At 44.3% G+C, this 20,544-nt stretch overlaps 2 non-coding genes across 2 annotated transcripts; one reads left to right on the top strand and one right to left on the bottom strand.

Moving 5' to 3' along the window:
• The first annotated feature begins 886 nt into the window (after window positions 1-886).
• On the top strand, window positions 887-958 carry TRNAG-UCC (transfer RNA glycine (anticodon UCC)). The gene has a single exon. It is a non-coding gene; the product is annotated as a tRNA-Gly (tRNA).
• Window positions 959-6,943: 5,985 nt separating this feature from the next.
• TRNAG-UCC (transfer RNA glycine (anticodon UCC)) lies at window positions 6,944-7,015 on the bottom strand. The gene has a single exon. It is a non-coding gene; the product is annotated as a tRNA-Gly (tRNA).
• Window positions 7,016-20,544: the final 13,529 nt, after the last annotated feature.

The following is a 20,544-nucleotide window of genomic DNA, read 5'->3' as shown; positions in this document are numbered from 1 at the left end:
CTCGCGCGATACTTGAGAGGGCGCACTTCCGGCCGGCCTTCCTCGCGAGATAGAGCCGCGTTCGACGGCTCATCCCCGCACACTTTCACTCGCACATACAGCATACGGCGTGCGGCGATGATTTTATTGCCCTTGGACTTTATATGGAACCGCACGGCGACGCCGACGCCAGAAGTGCACCTGGAGTGCGCAGATAATTGCTATCGCGATAAAAGTAACAGAGGCATGCCACTTTAAAAAAAAGCCGCGAAATGGCGCAAGAGCTCTTTTTTTTTTTAGGATTAAAATTTTCAGCAGAAAGAAAGGGAAAAGCATAAGACAAAATTGGAATTTGGAGACGTCGTTGTGGAAGCAAACCGAAACAGTTACAAATTCAATGCAGGTGTTTTGCGTGGCAAAACCACAATCTGATTATGAGAATTGCTGTAGTGGGGGATGCCGGAACGATTTTGATTGCCTGCGTTTTTCTAACGTGAACCTAAGTTTAAGTGCAGGAGGGTGTCTGGATTTTCATTCCATTGAAATGCAGCCGCTGCGGCCGGTATGAAACCTGCGACCTCGAGTATACAGCAGCGCAACGCGACATACAGCTGGCTACCACAGCGTGTAGAAAAAAAATTAAGAAAGAAAGGAGCCAGAAATGGACAAGCAATGCATTACAGAATCAGTGCCTTCACAATAAAACAGAATAGCAAGTGTGTTTCACAGCCACATAATGTATGCGGAATAGAAACCTTTTATATGGCCGGCGCTTCGGCGTCTAGGCCACAGGACCCGGTCCATGCACGGTCAGTGACCAGGCTTCATCTCGCTTTTCTTCTCCCTTCCACGGCGTCGATGTACTCACGCGCACAAAACCGTTTGCGGTGTGCAAGTCGGACATCGCGCGTCGGTGGTATAGTGGTTAGCATAGCTGCCTTCCAAGCAGTTGACCCGGGTTCGATTCCCGGCCGACGCAGATTTTTTTCTCGTTTTTCTTTTCTTATGAACATTTATTGGATGCGCATTTAAAGCGACCGTGGGCCCGAAGATTGATCATTAGGATTTTATTCAATGTCAGCGTAGCAATTGCCTTTGCGGTGCTGCTGCTCATATGGAAGCACAGATGTGGATTTGTATTTCTGTCTGCGCCAAGGAATGCACACTGATCGCCGATTGCAGCAGCACATCGTTGCAGTTCTTGGACAGTGCTTGCGACGCTACAGTGCTGTAAACTCTAGTTCGTTCACAACGCACTTGGTAACTTTTCGTTGTGCGCGTCGGGTAATGATGTCCCGAAGGATTTCTCGATAGCTCGCTATGTAAACATCTCCTCTTTCACCTACCCAGTTACCTCTGCTAGGCCGATGAGCCGACATTTTATTTAACATTTACCATCACCGCAACTAAGCCACTATCGCTGGCCCCATCTCCATCCTCCTCATCGTAATCATACGCGAAGAGCAAAAACAGAAAACAAATTAGCCCCATGTTGACAGCCTTTAATGCGATTAGCATTCTTATAACAATTCACGCAATTCCCGGTGCCAGTCTGCATCCAACTGTTCTCCCGCCACCTCGTGCTAGTGGGTATTCCATGGTCTTATGGCTACAGCATCGGGCTCTCGTGCCGAGGGAACCGGCTTCAAAACCATTCATCGGGTCAACGCGGGCTAGTGGGTATACACAGCGTTGACACCGAGTTAGGTGACTTGGTGTATGCCGCTCTTCAGTGAACCTGTTTGACAGCAACATGGGTCACTGAGTATGTGCCACTGAGTACGCCAATCGTATTAACCTCGACACTCATCTTGAGATAGGTTCTGTGAGAACTTCCATGTCTCTCACGGTTTTGCCGCCACCCGGGTCACTCAGTAGTCCATGGTCTAATGGGTCGAACATCTGACTGCTGCGCTGAGGGAACGAGGCGGAAAACCAACCGTCGGGCATGCTAGGCTTATGTGTATATGACATTGGGTCTGTCATTAGGTATGTGCAACTTGGCGTGTGTCTCTTTTAGATTAATTTCTTCACCCCCCAGCTTGGGTCACTGAATATGCGCGATCAGATATGTGCCACACATCAATGAACGTCTTTCACAACAACTTGGGATTACTGAGTTTGTACAGCTTTTCAATGAAATGCTTTGACGCCAACTTCGGTGACTGTGTACAGGCCACTATGTGCCACTGGGTGTGCACTGGTCTTCAATGAACCGGTTTGATACTAACTTTGGTCACTGGGTATGTCCCACTCTTCGAAATGAATTGCTTTGGCACCAAAATAGCTCATTGTCTATGCGCCGTTCTTCAATGAACCTCTTCGACGCCGACTTGAGCAATTGGGTATGCGTCGCTGCCTACGTTCACCTCTTGAACGGCAAAAAATAATTACAGATTTACCCTGTAATGGACAGAATTGAGCCCGTAGCACATAAGTTCCGACAATCTGGTCGGAACTTATGTGCTACGCCGGTGCGCCGGTCGTCGCTGAAGCTATATTTAAAGCTATTTAAATGCCGTTACTAATAAAATTAGATTATCATCTAGCCTCATAATGTCTTATACTACTCATCCCTGAACGAGAAGAAAGGGGGTTAACCGAGGGGCCCGATTTTATCCACGCGACAGAGACGCCTAGTTGCATTCAAGCGTCAAACAATTACGGGTTTTGGCGGGGGCAACACGGTGTTTCGCCACATTCTTAGGATGCTAATCGCATCAACATCGACATTAATCGTGTGATGGGTTCTACCGGAATTATTTCAGTCTAGAATACAAGCCTTATACACATGCTTCGTATAGTAAAAAAATTGTCTGTTCAAAGATTCAAATAAAATATCGTATTTTCTAAAAGCTCATTGTGCCAGAGTTTGCGACCACTGAGATCAGTGCTCGGCAGACTGCCTTGCTGTTCACAAAGACTACCTGACGACATTCAACACATCCTCTCATCACGCCGTCCCTCCCATCTCATGCTGCGATGTCAGTGCTCCTCAAGGAAAGGCAAGTGCTCGTAAATAATCTGTAGCCGTCCACTGCAGCTCGTCGGAGAGTTTGGGTGTTGCCTGTTATTCGGAAGTTAGCTTGAAAGACTGCACTTACCTTGAGGTGCTGTTGCATACTTGTACGTTTCTAATATATAACTATGTTGCGTGTTTATTATTTACTGTAGTTAAATTGTCCCTTCTTTGCAATGCTTAAAGGCCAAGTATGACTCCATTGAACTTCATTTATGACTCCAATAGCCTAGTTTCCGATAGTTTATAAGCGTATCATCTCCCATGCAATTTTTTTTAATAAAGGACGAGCGGATTCGATGCGAGACACTCTCAAAAGTCAAAGAAAGCTGAAAACAAGAAAGAAAACCGATGCTATCGCCTATAACTAAGAATGACGCAGTACACAGAACGTTGAGAATCAGCGCAGTACTTTGGCATGACCACCAAGATACGGCGGTGCGCGCATTGCGCTAAATGTCTCAGAGGCGACATGCTGGGATTTGCGCCATATCTTCTGAACTACTAGGTGTGCCGGTTGTCGCTGAAACTATATTTAAAGCTATTTAAGTGCCGTTACTAATAAAATTATATTATCTTCTAGCCTCACTATGTCTTATACTACTCATCCCTCAACGAGAAGAAAGGAGGTTAACCGAGGGGCCCGATTTTATTAGTCATATCATGAGAAACCAACAAACACTGACACCAAGGACAACATAGGGGAAATTACTTGTGTTTAATAAATAAAATAAAGAAACGATAAATTAATGGAAATTAAAGTGGATGAAAAAACAACTTGCCGCAGGTGGGGAACGATCTCACAACCTTCGCATAACGAGGGTCTCGAATTCGGCAGCATTGATGCCTTCAGGTAGCATGTGTGGGTTTATTGACCGGTTGCCTTCACCCAAAAAAGATCACGTACTCGTGACGCATGCGGCAGAAAGGATGTTCCACATCCGACGCCAAGGTCTCTGAGTGGTGGCGCTGGCTAACACTCCCAGCGTTTTACTAGGACACACAAATACAAAAAAAAAGTGGATGGGGAAACAGCGCCGTGGTAGCTCAATTGGTAGAGCATCGCACGCGAAATGCGAAGGTTGTGGGTTCGGTTCCCACCTGCGGCAAGTTGTTTTTTCATCCACTTTAACTTCCATTAATTCATCGTTTCTTTATTTCATTTATTAAGCACAAGTAATTTCCCCTATGTTGTCCTTGGTGTCAGTGTTTGTTGGCTTCTCATGATATTACTCCATCCCTCGCAATTTAGCTAAACTAAAATTTTGTCGCAGTTGGCGTGTATGCCACGAAGTTAATTATTTTCACATTACATCACTTCCAGCACATACCATAGTTCTACACTTACTTCAGTCTCTTGAACAAGCTTCCTTACACAATCTGTGAATATACAAATTAAGAAAATTGCAGCTGACAACTTGGCAGTTAGAACATCCTTATGTTGGATAACTGAAACACATTAAAGATGAAATAGAAGGAAATGATGCCTTGGAATATCCCTCTCATTTGATTCAATGTGCCGTTTCCTTGCTTTTCTAGCTCATATTTTCGCATCGATGGCCATAGCAAATTATTAGACAGGTATACTAGTCTTATCTGCCATATAAGCTTGTAAACTTTCGCTTACTAACTAAATTAATGAACATGGTGTCAGGAACGCACAGGCAAATATGAACACATTTCATTCGATGAGCGCGGGCACTCGCTGTCAGATCGCTGGCATGAAGAAGTGCGGCAGGAGCAGCGAGCGAATTTACCTTCGTGCTGCCTCTCGCTTCAACGCGAACTAAGCGGCGAGAACACAACGCACGTGAAGCTACCAGAACTCTGCGCACTCGGTCGCCATCCCAGATCGCTTTCAAGATGCATTGCCTCATGATGAATGTCGATGTTGATGCGATTAGCATTCAAGACGCATGGCGAAACACCGTGTTGCCCCCGCCAAAATGCGCCATGCTTGAGGCGTGAATGCAACTAGGCTCCTCGGTCGCGCTTCCTTCAGGACACGCTGTGCCATCTAGCGATGCCGTCATGAAGTCTGTGGGTGGCGCGTTGTGAATATATATTCCGACCAGATTCTATGATCTTGTGTGCTGTGAATTCGATTCCGTCCTGCACATAATAAATCTTAAATTATCCCTTGTCATTCAAGAGGTGAACATATGCAGCAGCACATGCCTAGTTACCCAAGTTTGCGTCAAGGAGGTTTCATTTAAGAACGCTGCATATCCTGGGGCACATACACAGTGACCAAATTTGGTGTCAAAGAGGTTCAAAGATTCCTTAATTTGGGCGAGTTGGTTCATTTTGAGTTTTCATAAAGAAGCGCTAAAGACGAAGTCGAAGGAACACATACAACAGGACTGGCACTACTTTCAACTGGCGTTTATTACAAACGGTCATCTATTTATGCTCTGCGCATAATATATCTATAGATGCGCATATATCTAGGCACTTTAACTGATTGACCAAACAATTGTGTCTATGATATGATCCATTTCAACCTTTGTGTGTACGATAATGAGTGCATGATGTACCTGATGCGGAGAAATATATAGATGACTGTTTGTAATAAACGCCAGTTGGGAGTAGCGCCAGTCCTGTCGTATGTGTCCCTTCGACTGCATATTCGTCGTTAGCGCTTTTTTATGAAAACTGTCAGCCTAAAAGAATGCTAATCGCATTAAAGGCTGTCAACGTTATGCAAATTTGTTTTGTTTTTGCTTCTCACGTATGATTATTATGATGATGATGATGTTGGCGGTAGTGGCAGTGCTGGTGACGGCGGTGTGGATTGGTTGCGGTGGTGGTAAAGGGTAGATAAAATGTGATTGGCTCATCAGCACACGCAGCAGGAATAAATCGGTAAGAGAAACAGGAGATGTTGACAGTGCGACCTACCGGGAAATGCTTCTGGACACGATTACCGCATGCGTGTAACGAAAGTTAACGCAAACTGCATTGGAAACCAATCAGACTTCATAGCCCCGTCACGTCGCAAGCACTAACGAAGAATTGACGCAATCGGGGGGCGAGCAGTGTGCATTCCCTCGCGCACCGCCAGAGCCACTGCTATTGCGACAGCGAATAAAATCTTAATTATAGGTCTTTGGGCCCACGGTCATCTTATATGGGTATCAAATAAATGTCCACAATTCAGTCTTCGGGCCCAAGGTCGCTTTAAGAGGAAGCTTTAGCTCGGTTCTCCTATCTAAATATATGTAAAACGAGAATTCGTCCTTCTCGGCGACCACAGCACCGAATTTGACGAGGTTTGTTGCATTTAAAAGAAAAGCTTAAACTCTAGTGACTGTTGGTTTCGAATTTTTGATTTAGGTGGTCATTTCTTTTTTAAAATGTGGAAGAAATATAACATTTTCAGAAAACAAAACTATTGAGTTTACAACTCTCTAACTAAACAAGGAAAAATGATATCACAATTCCGTAAATTGCATCTGATACTACCTCTAAAGCGGACAAAATTGATTTGTTACACATGAATCTAAAATGTAATCTGTAATGTAGAAATACAACTTTTGCATAACCCTTGTAGACAACCTAACAAATTCACGTAAGATGTAATTAACATATCGAATTTACCCGCTTTGAATGATCCAGTGCATGCCGTTTACAGAACTGCGATATCTGTTCTTGATGCAGAGCTATTAAATTATAAACTTCGTGCATCGATATTCTTCAAACATTCGAACTTTTCAAAACTCTTATTACAATATTCAAACCGTAAATAGAAATTCCGCTTGAAACAGTTACTAGAATTTAAATTTCTCTTTGAAATGAAACAAATTTTATTAAAACCGGTCCAAGGGTTATCTCAACAAAGCATTTCAGCTTTTTACACATATTTTAATAGGACGCGTCGGAATTGGGCCCGAGCTAAAACTTCCTCTTAAACGCGAATCTAATAAATGTCAGAAGAAAAAAACGTGCGTCGGCCGGGAATCGAACCCGGGTCAACTGCTTGGAAGGCAGCTATGCTAACCACTATACCACCGACGCGAGATGTTCGAGACAATCACCGCAAAGCCTTTTGTCCGCATCAGTACATCGACGGCGTGGAAGGGAGCTGGAAAGCGAGATGTAGCCGGGTCACTGACCCTGCGTGACCCGGCTCCCGTGGCTTAGACGTTGAAGTACTGGGTATGTAAATAATTTCCTTTTCGCATACATTGTGTGGCTTCTAAAACATATTTGTAATTATGTAGCATTGTGAGGGCATTGACATTCTTTATGCACTGCTTGTCCATTACTGACTTAATTTTTTTTTTTACCCGCGGCGGTAGCCCATTGTCTATGGCGTTGAGCTGCTTGCTGTACTCGAAGTCGCAGGTTTTGCAGCAGTTGCGACAGCTGCATTTCAATAGGTCCGAAATCCAAAAACGCTCGTTCACTTGTGTTTAGGTTAACGCTAAAGGTCCCCAGGCAATAAAAATTATTTCTGCATCCCCCACGACGGCAAGCCTCTAATTCAGACAGTGGTTTTGCACGTAAAACTCCCAAATATAATTTTAGCTGTTCTTGGCCTAATTCGACAACCATGCAGCTCCCCAAGTTGCAATTTTCTTTAAGGGTTTTCTCTTTCTTTTTGCTGACAACCTTAATCCTAAAAAAAGACTCTAACATTTGGCAGGTTCTTTATTGCGGCCTGCCTCTGTTAGTTATTGTCAGGGTAAACGCCGAAGCGGGTCGATTCGTTAACAGGTTGTGTGACCCAGCAAGCAAAGCCCTAGCAATACTGTTTATGAGAAAATGCGATCTGTGGTGAGCAGGAAGGAAACGTAATCTGTATATAATTTTGCGGCGATAAGCTTTGTAGAGTAGCGAGAAGTTCATTTCACGTAAGTGGGTCGCACGCTTCATAACGTTACTTTAGTGCAACAGGAATTGTTCTGAAAGACAGCAACATATGCTATCGCAGTTTTAACACTACAACATTCTTCAATGGCGCAGGAGTCGTCGTAACCACAAACGTTTAAGACAATAACACGACCACAGTTTCTTTTCTTAGATTTAAGAAATTAAGGCCGTCGAAACCTGCGTTACATATATATGGGGAAAACTTATCAATCTTTACGATGTTATCGTGGGGACTCGATTACTGATGCCTACATTTTTACAATTTTCCAGCTTTTGCGTTTAAAATTCGCGAATGCCATCAGTGTTCCCAAACTTTTGCACCTCGCCTATTCGTTGCGTCATGCTGGCAACACTGGATGCGCTGTCTTGGGGCTCTAGAGCTCTATTCACGATACGCATGGCGGCTTCACGGCCGCCATTATCCGCCATATTGAACATCTGATGAGCTGTCGAAAGCTCACGTGCACGCGTTGAAATTTGTGCCGGGAAACAGAAGTTCTGCAACATGCCATTTCACGTTTTCATCAAGATGACGAAACGTGTCGTGGAACTGCAAATTTTATCGACTAATAGATTTTTCTGGTCCTTGGCAGCTGTGTTGCGACGTTAGCGCTTCAAAAAGAAAGTGAGTGGTAGCGTGCAGAAGCCAGTGCATATGCATTTGCAATTTCGCGAATACGTGGTGGCGATCGAAGATAGCCGCCATGTCAGCTTGCTGTCTGGCTGAAGGAATATGCCGTGAGTAGCGCTCCAGAAAGAGCCGTTGCGTAACGATTTGAAGTTGCGTGACGTTGCGCTAGGTCGCCATTGCAGAAATTTAGCGCCACAATTTATGGTGCGACGAGCCGCGCGAATTATGCTAATGCGGGGTCATATGCGATTGCCTTCGAGAGGGATGCCTATCGCCGCATTCCCCCAGTCGTTTGTGGCCGGGAAAAACTTTTGTTCATAACGCATACTTATAGCATTTGCATCGCTCTCGCGTGGTGGTGGCATTTCCGCTTTTGGGCCATCATATTTCTTTAAAGACGCGTTTATTTGCAATAATATTGGTTGAACATTACAATACTTCTACAAGTTTTTCGCATGTTTCTCTGATGCGGTCGTATCCTAAACAAAATTAATGAGCTTTTGATCATCAGAGGTTATGACAACGGCGGATTTTTTTATTTAGAAAATAAAGTCGCAGTTTCGCACGCAAGGCAAATGATCGATTGCGATAGCCAATTAGTGGAAAGCTATACGAAATAAGGATAGCAGTTCTATCGGCCTTATAAACTTGTAAACGTACACATACTAACTAAATTAGCAAGCATGGTGTCACGCGCGCACAAGCAAACATAAACGCATCTCACTCGATCACCGCGAAAACTGACTGTCACAACGCTGGCGTGAGGATACGCGGCAGCAGCAGCGGGCGAAGCGACATTCGAGCTGTCTATAGCCTCAACGCAATGTGAGCGCCGAGAACAGACAGCACGCACAATGCTACGAGCCACCGACGCACCGAGACTCTGCCCCTAAAGCAAATCGCTCTCAAGACGCCGCCACGTGACCGTGCGCAACCGCCACATGCGCAGTTGCAGCCGGAGTAGAACCAGGCCCTGCACTCTCAAATTCCAGCGATCGCCACAGGGGGCGAAAGATCACCCGCGGCGCGGTTGATTTTTGGAGCTACTGGAGTGGAGTGGAGTGAAGCTACTGCAATTCGGTCGTGTACTTTAATTCGTAAGTTGTCTGCTAGGGGCGCTCAATGCGGCTAAATATTCGGCCTATAAATGTACATATAGTAACCGACTTAGTTAACATGTCATTGGTTTACAAAATAATGACAGCATTGTTTTATTGGACTTGTGTTATTAAAGTAGAGGCTGTATTACTTGAATAAAGGTTTTGAGACCTCACTGATGGGTGATAAGCAGCCGCCCCCTGGTATCGATTGCAGTCCTTACCGTTTATCGATTAAAATTGTACGGCGGTACTATTTGCGAATGGAGTAGTCATTTCCTTTGAGAAGCGTCACGCAGGTTTGTTTTAATTTGATAACAATAAAATTTCAACCAGTTTTTACGTCCAGCATTCGATAGCCGCCACCAAGCGAAACGGTTTAAAGGCGGTGAACTTCATCAGGTGGCGGGGGGGGGGGGCGGTGTTTTACTGGCATAACGGCTGCACGGCTTCCGTAGTTAGTGATCTGCCGCGTCTGGTAGCGTAATGACGTCTTGCTTTAAAGAATATGTGCTAGCCAGCGCGAAAATTCATCGCTGGAACCAAGTACAGTCTGCTTGGAGACTGCTCACGAATGTGTATTAACCTTTCGGCCTCTGGGCTTGTGCACTGGTGAGCAAAAAAGCATTGCTTCGCATTCTCAACTTTGAATTCCTTGGCGTGCGAGGCGGATAAAACAGATTGCTGTAGTCATTTCGTAAAAGTGGGAAATAATAATTAGTTATCGCTCTTCAAAGGCGACTCAAATGAGGCTCTTCTTATTTTGTCACGTTGCTAAAATTCCTAACACGGAGTATACAACATAAATAAGAAATAGTTTTGGCTGTTTCTGCATAAATGATACACTGCGATATGTTCACTACACATTAGTGGCAAGCGCGCTTCCTGTGATACAGTTGGATTAATTGCATTTGAGACATAATAAAATCACTAGTGTTTATTACCTAGTACCTGGCAGAAGGAAATGTCATCTAATCGAGGCTTCACTAAGCACAGCCCATACAAAGACGCCACTGAAAGAAATGCACACGCAAAACAGTGTTGTGTGTGTGCGCCTGTTTGCTTTGCTGTCTCGGAGCGTTTTGTGCCCTGTTCTTAGTGATACATGGGTCACAAGCTCACTCATACATACGCCAAATTAATTGAGTGTCTTTTTTCTTTCGACTCCAGCCTCCCAGACGCTGTTCACACTTGTTCACGCCTCTGGACTCTATTGTCTCTGGACGTACGAGTCAAAATTGAACCTGTCACCAGTGGCAGTAACATCAAGGGCCAAAATTCTCACAAGGTATGTTTCTGAACACGAACTAGAACCGTGATTTGTTCATTTATTGGACTAACGTTTGTTTCACCATATGTTTATCATGGCTTCATCATTTCTCTTTTCAGGAAGACGAACAAAAGAGAGATTATTGGTCTGCAAGATGCCCACGCCAAACCATAAGAAGCTCAACGGTCACTATAATGACAACAGGTCCTCTTGAACTATGTGCCTCACCATGAAACGTTAGCAAGTCTACCAGAGAGAGGAGCGTGAGCCCTATCAGGAAAGCAACAGTCTACAGTTTTGTATCGTACCGAGCGGGAACGCTAAAATTTTCCTCGCAAGTTTACTTGCCTTTAGGGGCGTTTTATGACAAACGGAGAAGTAACATGTTCAGCCCCAAGTTGTTCCTTTTCTAGTCATTATAGCCATGACGACGAGAACAAAAACAATATAGCAAGCTCGTACTTGCTTATGCACAAACTCTGTCATCTGCTCTTTGCAAATCAGCTTGATGGGCGTTAACACCAAGTACCACATGCTCCCTCACAACAATAATTTGTTACATGAAAATGCAAAGAATTTTAAAACAGTATGACGCGCTCAATGCAATCTTGAGGAAGTGATATTTTATGCTGACTGAAACTCTGGCAGTCACTGTCATTTTCTAATTTTATTTTTATTTGAAATATCCTTTTGGTCATATGGCATTAAAGAGGCAAATGGTTACAATGTGGTAAAGCCTACAAACAAACAAGTGCGGTGAGTTCTCGTAATTTAATAATTCTCCTGATTATACAATGTTAGCTAATGTTTGCGAAACAGTTTGTTATCAGTGATGGCAACGATACTTGAGAAAAGGCAGTTCCATTCTTGAGATGTTGGAGGATGGTGGGCAGATTGTTCTAGAGAAACTGGCCACCCTGTATACGCAATGCCTCATGACTTCGAGCGTACCAGAATCTTGGAAAAACGCTAACATAATCCTAATCCATAAGAAAGGGGACGCCAAAGACTTGAAAAATTATAGACCGATCAGTTTACTGTCCGTTGCCTAGAAAGTATTTACTAAGGTAATTGCAAATAGAATCAGGAACACCTTAGACTTCCGTCAACCAAAGGACCAGGCAGGATTCCGTAAAGGCTACTCAACAATAGACCATATTCACACTATCAATCAGGTGATAGAAAAATGTGCAGAATATAACCAACCTTTATATATAGCTTTCATTGATTACGAGAAAGCGTTTGATTCAGTCGAAAACTCAGCAGTCATAGAGACATTGCGCAATCAGGGTGTAGACGAGCCGTATGTAAAAATACTGCAAGATATCTATAGCGGGTCCACAGCCACCGTAGTTCTCCATAAAGAAAGCAACAAAATCCCCATAAAGAAAGGTGTCAGGCAGGGAGATACGATCTCTCCAATGCTGTTCACAGCGTGTTTACAGGAGGTATTCAGAGACCTGGATTGGGAAGAATTGGGGATAAGAGTTAAAAGAGAATACCTTAATAACTTGCGATTCGCTGATGATATTGCCTTGCTTAGTAACTCACGGAACCAAGTGCAATGCATGCTCACTGACCTGGAGAGGCAAAGCCGAAGGGTGGGTCTAAAAATTAATCTGCAGAAAACTAAAGTAATGTTTAACAGTCTTGGAAGAGAACAGCAGTTTACAATAGGTAGTGAGGCACTGAAAGTGGTAAAGGAATACATCTACTTAGGACAGGTAGTGACCGCGGATCCGGATCATGAGACTGAAATAATCAGAAGAATAAGAATGGGCTGGGGTGCGTTTGGGAGGCATTTTCAGTTCATGAACAGCAGGTTGCCGTTATCCCTCAAGAGAAAAGTATACAATAGCTGTGTCTTACCAGTACTCACCTACGGGGCAGAAACCTGGAGGCTTACGAAAAGGGTTCTACTCAAATTGAGGACGACACAACGAGCTATGGAAAGAAGAATGATAGGTGTAACATTAAGGGATAAGAAAAGAGCAGATTGGGTGAGGGAACAAACGCGAGGTAATGATATCTTAGTTGAAATCAAGAAAAATAAATGGGGCATGGGCAGGACACGTAATGAGGAGGGAAAATAACCGATGGTCATTAAGAGTTACGGAATGGATCCCAAGGGAAGGGAAGCGTAGCAGAGGGCGGCAGAAAGTTAGGTGGGCGGATGAGATTAAGAAGTTTGCAGGTATAACATGGCCACAATTAGTACATGACCGGGGTAGTTGGAGAAGTATGGGAGAGGCCTTTGCCCTGCAGTGGGCATAACCAGGCTGAGGATGATGAGATATACGGTGGATCAAAGGTTGAACGAAAGACGTCTTAGGGGGGGGGGGGGGGGGCTAACATGAAGCAATTCCTACCTTACTGCGATGATTGAGACGTTTTGAAATGTACTGAGGCCGCGGTATGAAGTCAAAAACCTTGTCGCGTACCTCGTCGGAGCACAGGATGGTTGAAGTTGTCAGGTAAGTTGATGACTATTTAGTTCTTTTCGAACCAGACGCGTGTTTCGACTGTAGGCAAGTTTTACGAAGTTTTGTCTGCAGGCCTTAGCCCACTTACTCTCACGCTAGAAGAGCCGACTGATAACATGCTGCGTTTCTTAGATATTCACCTCCAGTTCATGGAACGGCACACGTGTTGCGAGTATAAACCCAGGGCTAATAAGCCCGTGTGGCCGTATCGGTCCGCCCACTCGAAGCTCGTCAAGAGGAGCATTGCGGACTTGTGCTTTGGAAATGCATTAAAGAAATCTTGCCACCATGATGTCTATACGAGTCTTATGGATCAGTCGGGAAGGTTATCAGCAGCAGGGTTTCCGGAGTCAGTTCAGGTTTCGGTCGTAGACGGGCTGCTAAAAAGATGCGGGTCAGACAGCACAACTTGGGCGACAGATCAACGGACGGAACGTAGATGGAAGGTAGTACGTGGTAGTGCCTTATCTGCATAGAGCAGCATACAGTCTTAAGAAAGTGGCTAGCCGGGTGGACACAAAAGTGGTATTTTCAGCGCCAGAAAAACTTGCGAAAATATGTCAGTTAACGGAGGCGTATACATAGTGGGTTGCGTAGAAGCTGTTGTTTATGAGCTTCCACCGTCCTGTGGAAAAAAAAATCGCCGTACAGACCGGAAGGTGTCGTAATGACCGGTTACGAGAACAAAGTGTAAACGTAAGAAATAAGCAATACTGTCATCTGTCAACTCACTGTCAGGAATGCGGCTGTGCGCCGGTGTATGGGTCATGCCGGGTTCTTGCGAAGCACAAAGATAAAGATGTGCAAGAGATTATTGAGGCTCAGGATATCTGTCGGAATAGTGATAAGTGTGTTAGTGCCCCTTCGGTTGACTTGTTAGATAAGGAAACAGCTTTTTTCGATGGTTAAAATTTGGATGAGGTGGCGCCACTACGCCATTGTTTGGGTTTTATGTTAATTTGAGAATTTTTACTTTTTTTTCGTCAGAACCTAAACCACAGAAGGCGGAGAATCCCCTCGAGTTGCTCACACTGTGCAGTGGTAATCGTGATCGGGTGTAGCGGCGGCGAGGTTCTGTGCGACTAAACAACGTGTACTGCAAGGACAAAAATGTGCAGAAGCATGATAGTGGTTGTTATTAATCTGTTATCAGACGCGACGCACGCAGCTGATCGGCCGCCTAGAGAAATTACGGAAGCTGTGGATCTAGAAATGCTGGGTTAATCTTGTCAGCACGGCCTCCGTTAGAAATGGATGCATTTTCTGTCAGGAAACGCACTTGAATTTTTGCTTCTCCTTTTTGTGTATGTTCAGTCTATTGCTTGTGAGCGAGCATTTACTCGGTGTGTACATTAAACTTTTGGTTGTTAGATCATCTCGGTTTTCTTGTTTGTCCTATGTTTCTCTGGTGCCATTTGCAGCCAGGCTATTCGCTTCTTTTTAGACTACAACAAGTCACTTTAATGGCCCTCATGATACCTTATAAAATTTTTTATTTGGCCAATGTAGCAAGAATGTACAGTGTGAAGCAGTAAGAACAGGGTATGCTAATTTCTAATTAAAAGGTTTATTGTGAAAATGCAGTGATCTATAAAGTTACCACAAAGTAGTACAGCAATAAAACCTGATAAAGACTAGTGCTTAATGAAACCAAACATAAAAGCAGGAAAGGGAGAAAATACGTATATATACAAGTCCAGGGAAGAAAACATTGTGATCACCAAGTGTGCATGTGGCTACCTTCCAGGAAATTCATTTTTTCCCCAATGGCATGGAACTGGAAGAATGTGCTTGCACAAGCAAGCTGTCAGTCTGTCTATTGGAATAACAACAGTGTTTCTTGAAAGGTGCTGGCATGCAGGATTCGCAATTGTAGTGATTTTTTCCTGCACTTGGAATTTCTCTCTATTTTCTTTCTGTAGCATTTTTATTTATGTTTGGCTGCATCAAACACTAATTTTCATCTATCCTTCAAAGATGTCTTTCCTTTTCTGGGGAAAACTCGGGGAAGGCAGGAGATGGAAATTCCAGACGATGAGCAACATGAGGACAAGGTGAAAGTAGGAGCCAACGTTTCCACACGTGGACCTTGAAGAAGACAAGTCCACTTGTCGAAACGTTGGCTCCTGCTTTCACCTTGTTCTCGTTTTGCTCATCGTCCTTTTTTTTTCTGGTAATTTATATAACTCGCCATATTTTTTACAAGTGAACCTCAGTTGAAAGTTAGTGCTCATCCATATCTAGTGTCATCCTGTTGATACTGCTTCATGGTATGCACTCTTGGAGCATTTGTGTCTGTGTGTGTTTGCATACGCGTGGATTTGGATGTGAGATCGGGCCCTTGGGCAGAGGTATCATTCTTCTCCTGTCCAGCCTTATGAATTAATTAATTATAGTGCAACAGAAATGCGATGGACAGGAACGAAGTAAACACACAGAGCGCTTCGTTCTTGTCTGTTGTCTATCTGTTGTCTGTTGTCTATCGACGGAAAATCGCAGCAATTGGTGCGACAGTGCGATTGTGCGACCAACCGGTTGGTCGCAGCCGAAAATCGCGGGGTCGGCACTGCGACTGCGATTTTCATCGCAAACGACGGAAATCGCACTTCCGGTGCGACGAAAATCGCATCATGTGACACAGGCTATAGAGCCGCGTTCGCCGGCTCATCCCCGCACACTTTCACTCGCACATACAGCATATGGCGTGCGTCGAGGATTTTATTGCCCTTGGACTTTATATGGAACCGCACGGCGACGCCGACGCCAGAAATGCACCTGGAGTGCGCAGATAATTGCTATTGCGATAAAAGTAACATAGGCAGGCCACATAAAAAACAGCCACGAAATGGCGCAAGAACTCTTTCTTTTTTTAGGATTAGAATTTTCAGCAGAAAGAAAGGGAAAAGCATAAGACAAAATTGGAATTTGGAGACGTCGTTGTGGAAGCAAACCGAAACAGTTAAAAATTCAATGCAAGTGTTTTGCGTGGCAAAACCACAATCTAATTATGAGAATTGCTGTAGTGGGGCATGCCGGAATAATTTTGATTGCCTGCGTTTTTCTAACGTGAACCTAAGTTTAAGTGCAGGAGGGTGTCTGCATTTTCATTCCATTGAAATGCAGCCGCCGCGGCGGTATGAAACCTGCGACCTCGATAAAGCAGCGCAACGCGACATACCACAGCGTGGTATGTCGCGTCCCAGGTAGCACAAAAGAGATACGTAACGTTTTTGTAGCGTTTATCCAAGACGATAAAAACGGCTTAAAGAAGACACGAATGAGAGAACTTCGGCGGGAAAACGTCGTATATCTCTGCTAATGTCCGGCTTAATTACTTTCTTGAGACGATCTAGAACAGGTCTGCAAGACGTATTCGAATAGCTGGTCTAGAAGTAGGATTGGGAAAGACACAAGTAATCCCTTTGCCAAAACTATTCGTAACCAATTTCTAAACGTTTTTAGGACGTTATCAAAAAGCTGGTCTAGAAGCAGTCTTGAAAGGTTTACGATCATCTGAAGCTAATTTTCGCGGGTGACGGGCGCGATCAGACATCGTTGTTCAAAAGACGCGTTTAGTTTCGCCTCACGCGAAACAAACCTCATTGGCCTAGGCCGTTGGCACGGCCTAGGCCAATCGTGTGAGGTGAAACTGATCGGGCGTTTCGAATAACGATCTCCAATCGCGCCCCCGATGAGTAGAAGCGTCGGTGTTGACTGTAAGAGCCATGGCGCAGTGCCAAGCACTGTTCCCCGCATGACCGGCGCATCCTTTACCAAGTTGCACGAAAATGAGCCTGTTAGGAATAATGAATCCTTAATACCGCCTTTAGTAAGCTACGATGCTTACAACCACAATGGGAATGACATCCTGCAATGAACAACTGGCCACGTCTTGGCAGGTGGCCAGACCAAGCCCTTCATGCCAAGAGTGCATGAAATGAGAACATTGTGACAAAGCAAAAACACTTTATTAAAATGTAATGCTTATGCAAGGTTCGAACAAACTGTGTGAGAAATGCAAATAGAAGTAAAAGTACATCAACAATGACAAAAGTCGCAGAAAGGATTCGTAATGAACTCGAAAGTGAACATTCACTAGCACATAAACAAACTTCCAAGTACACATACAAAAATGAACAGAAAAACCTGGAGTGTAATAAAGTTCCTAATTTATTATAGTAAAGTGCACGTGCTATTAGATGGACTAGAGTAATGCAGAAGTGACATCGGAGCGAATGGAAGAAGTAGATTGAAAAATGCAAGAGTATGAATCGGATGGTAACTGCCTCCAAGGAATGTTACCAATCAGCTAGAAGCTTTAAAAGAGCACAAAAAGCTATACCACCGCATACCGTCATAAAACAATCCTGTGGCAGAAATAAAAAAATGGGAACAATGCGAAATTGGAAATAATGCCTTTAGGATATATCAAAGAAGGTAATGGCGAGAAAAAATAACCATACATTATAAAGCAATAAAGTGAAATTAGTGCAGAATACTTAAACGTGTAACAAGCGTAACAAGTGAACACTACTGTAGTACAGCGAACGATGAGACAGTAATGCTGCATCTTGCCACTCCAGAACGTGAGAAATGAATATGCAAGCCTCATATTAGAAACTTACGTAAACATGGAAATAAACTGGAATGCACTGGAAGCTGCATTTGTGTAACAAAGGAAGCAATGGTCATAATAAATCGTAAGTGTTTTATCTAAAAAGCCCTTTACAAGAGGCAAAGTTGTACCTCTCTGGCAAAAACAAAGTTGCAACGATTAATTTGCAAACCAGCAAATACATTAATTAGCATACTGACATGTCACACTTTGAGCACATCTCCAGTCTCCTAAAGTAAAATAAAAACACTCTGAATGAGAAAAACGTTTAACATATGTAGCCCAGAGCAAATTCTTTGCCAGTTCACTCACACTTTCACATCCAAAAACATTTGCCAGAAAGTCCAGGCACAGTTCCACTGATGTTTACCAATTCACCCCCACTTTCACGTCCAAAAATATTTGGCACACAGTCCAGGCAGAGTTTCATAGATAAACAGCTTGAGAGCACCCTACTGATTATTGTGCAGTCCCGCTGCTGGAAATAGAACTGCCGCACATGCTGGTAGTGGTTTCAATCTAGACACAATTGCTGCCCTGGACAGGTATGTTCAGATATCTGCACTGGTGCTCCATTTTGTCGAAGTAGACACATTGATGCACTACGCTGGTAATTGAAATGTTTTGAATGCACAAGTATTGGCTTCACCAGAGAGACTTGCCCACATACCACCACTGGCATATATATGCACTTGCTCTTCACTGAGTAGCATTGAACTTAAAGTGTTCCCTATGTGGGAGCCATGTGTAAAACCGGTGTCACACGACCACTCTCGATCGCGATCAAGCCCGATCCGGATCGAAATTATCGATGCGACTGGCTCACTCTCGTAGATTGCGCTTATATATATATATATATAAACTGCCAGAGCGCTTCGCGAACTCCATGCGCACACATGGCACCCGCACGAACTCGGCAGGCCGCCGTAAAGCGCGAAGGGCGCACAGCGTACATTCCGACACATGTCCCAAACTGCAAACAATCGTACCACCTAAAGCATACAAGTTATTTTATACCAAGGGCATACTCGACTCACGTATGCAGTATCCACAAGCGAGTTATGCAGCGTACATGCTGTATCCATTCGCCAAATAGTAAAATTGATAACAAGCACAAAGCCACAAGGGACTTAATACATTACTACCATTTGAGGCGTCAAATAAAATCGAATTTGGCCGTTTCATATATTGGACATAATATATGGACACATGTGGTACCCCGTAAGACCACGAAATACCCATCACGCGGGTAAAGGGGGCGAAAACACAATCGAGAACCTGAATCGCAAACGATAAAAGCACGGTATGGTGCACGCAAAATTCTGTCAGTGCGCTGTAGCGCGAGGAAAGAAAATAGGGCGAACACTTGACCTCACCTTTTGGGATACCGCACTAGTAGTGAATCATTAAAAAAAGCCTGTTTGAACCAGTTACCTTGTCTGCAACACTCTTGCTAAACGGGAGACTAAAATACCACGATGACGGCTCTATTGCGGAGATCGGCAAGGTGCGCACAGACAGAAATTTTGCCGCCTTTCTTCGCATTTTGCAAAATGCTTTCTTGTTAGGATCACGCATAGCGGCCGATCACGACGCTAGGGACACACAGGCACGATTTCGTCCCTCTAACTTTCGTCCTTATACTGCCCTTAACGCCTTAATTACAGCGTCAGTGAAAAGGCGCCTCACATAACATGACAATGAACTTGAAGAGCTGATTAGTGCCCTCCACTCCGCGCCCTCCAATTGAAAACAATACTGATTTCCAAATTAAACTACACAAACAGATCTCACAACCCAAACTAATCACAGAACGTCGTTTTCTTGACGGCAAAACCCTGCAACACTTACATGACAAAGGGCAGCGGCAGCACATCAGTCGCAAACAGACCATAGTGCCATGCGAGTGCGATAACGCAACTATGCCCGGCTTCACGAATAACGTGGCCGCCTTGGTAACATAACAATTGAAAACACTACTGATTTCCAAATTAAAACCACACAAACATATCGCACAACCCAAAGTGATCACATAATATCGTTTCCTTGACAGCAAAACTGCAACACTTACATTGCATAGGGCAGCGGCAGCACATTCAGAACAGCCGCAAACACACCACAGCGCGATGCGAGTGCGGTGACGCGACGACGCCATGACGAGGCGACTATGCCCGGCTCGCCCGGCTACGCCCGGCTGCCCGGCATCACGAATCACGTGGCCACCTTGGTCATATGATTTGACGACGGTATCGCCACCTCGCGCAAAGTTGGATCACGTTGATGGGTTGTTGAATATTGTAGAAGCCGCTAAAGAGGCTGACGCGCCGTGGCGTGGCGGTGGCGCCTTGAGTCGTTTTCAAAACGTATTCACCCCTCGTTTTTAAGCTGCCTGGCTTCCAACGTTATCGAAACGTATTCAGCCCTCGTTTTTAAGCTATCTTGTTTGGAACGTCTTTGATGCGCTGATTTTGGTCAAAAATCCGTTTCAGACGTTGAATCCCTTAATACGACGTTATCAAGACTTTTAGTGCTACCTGGGGTTGTATGTCGTCGTGGCTACCACAGCGTGTAGAAA

This window comes from Dermacentor variabilis, chromosome 11 (assembly GCF_050947875.1).
Source record: "Dermacentor variabilis isolate Ectoservices chromosome 11, ASM5094787v1, whole genome shotgun sequence".
NCBI classification, from domain to species: Eukaryota; Metazoa; Arthropoda; class Arachnida; order Ixodida; family Ixodidae; genus Dermacentor; species Dermacentor variabilis.
The sequence above is the reverse complement of the archived record's forward strand: the minus strand, read 5'-3'. Positions and strand labels throughout refer to the sequence as shown.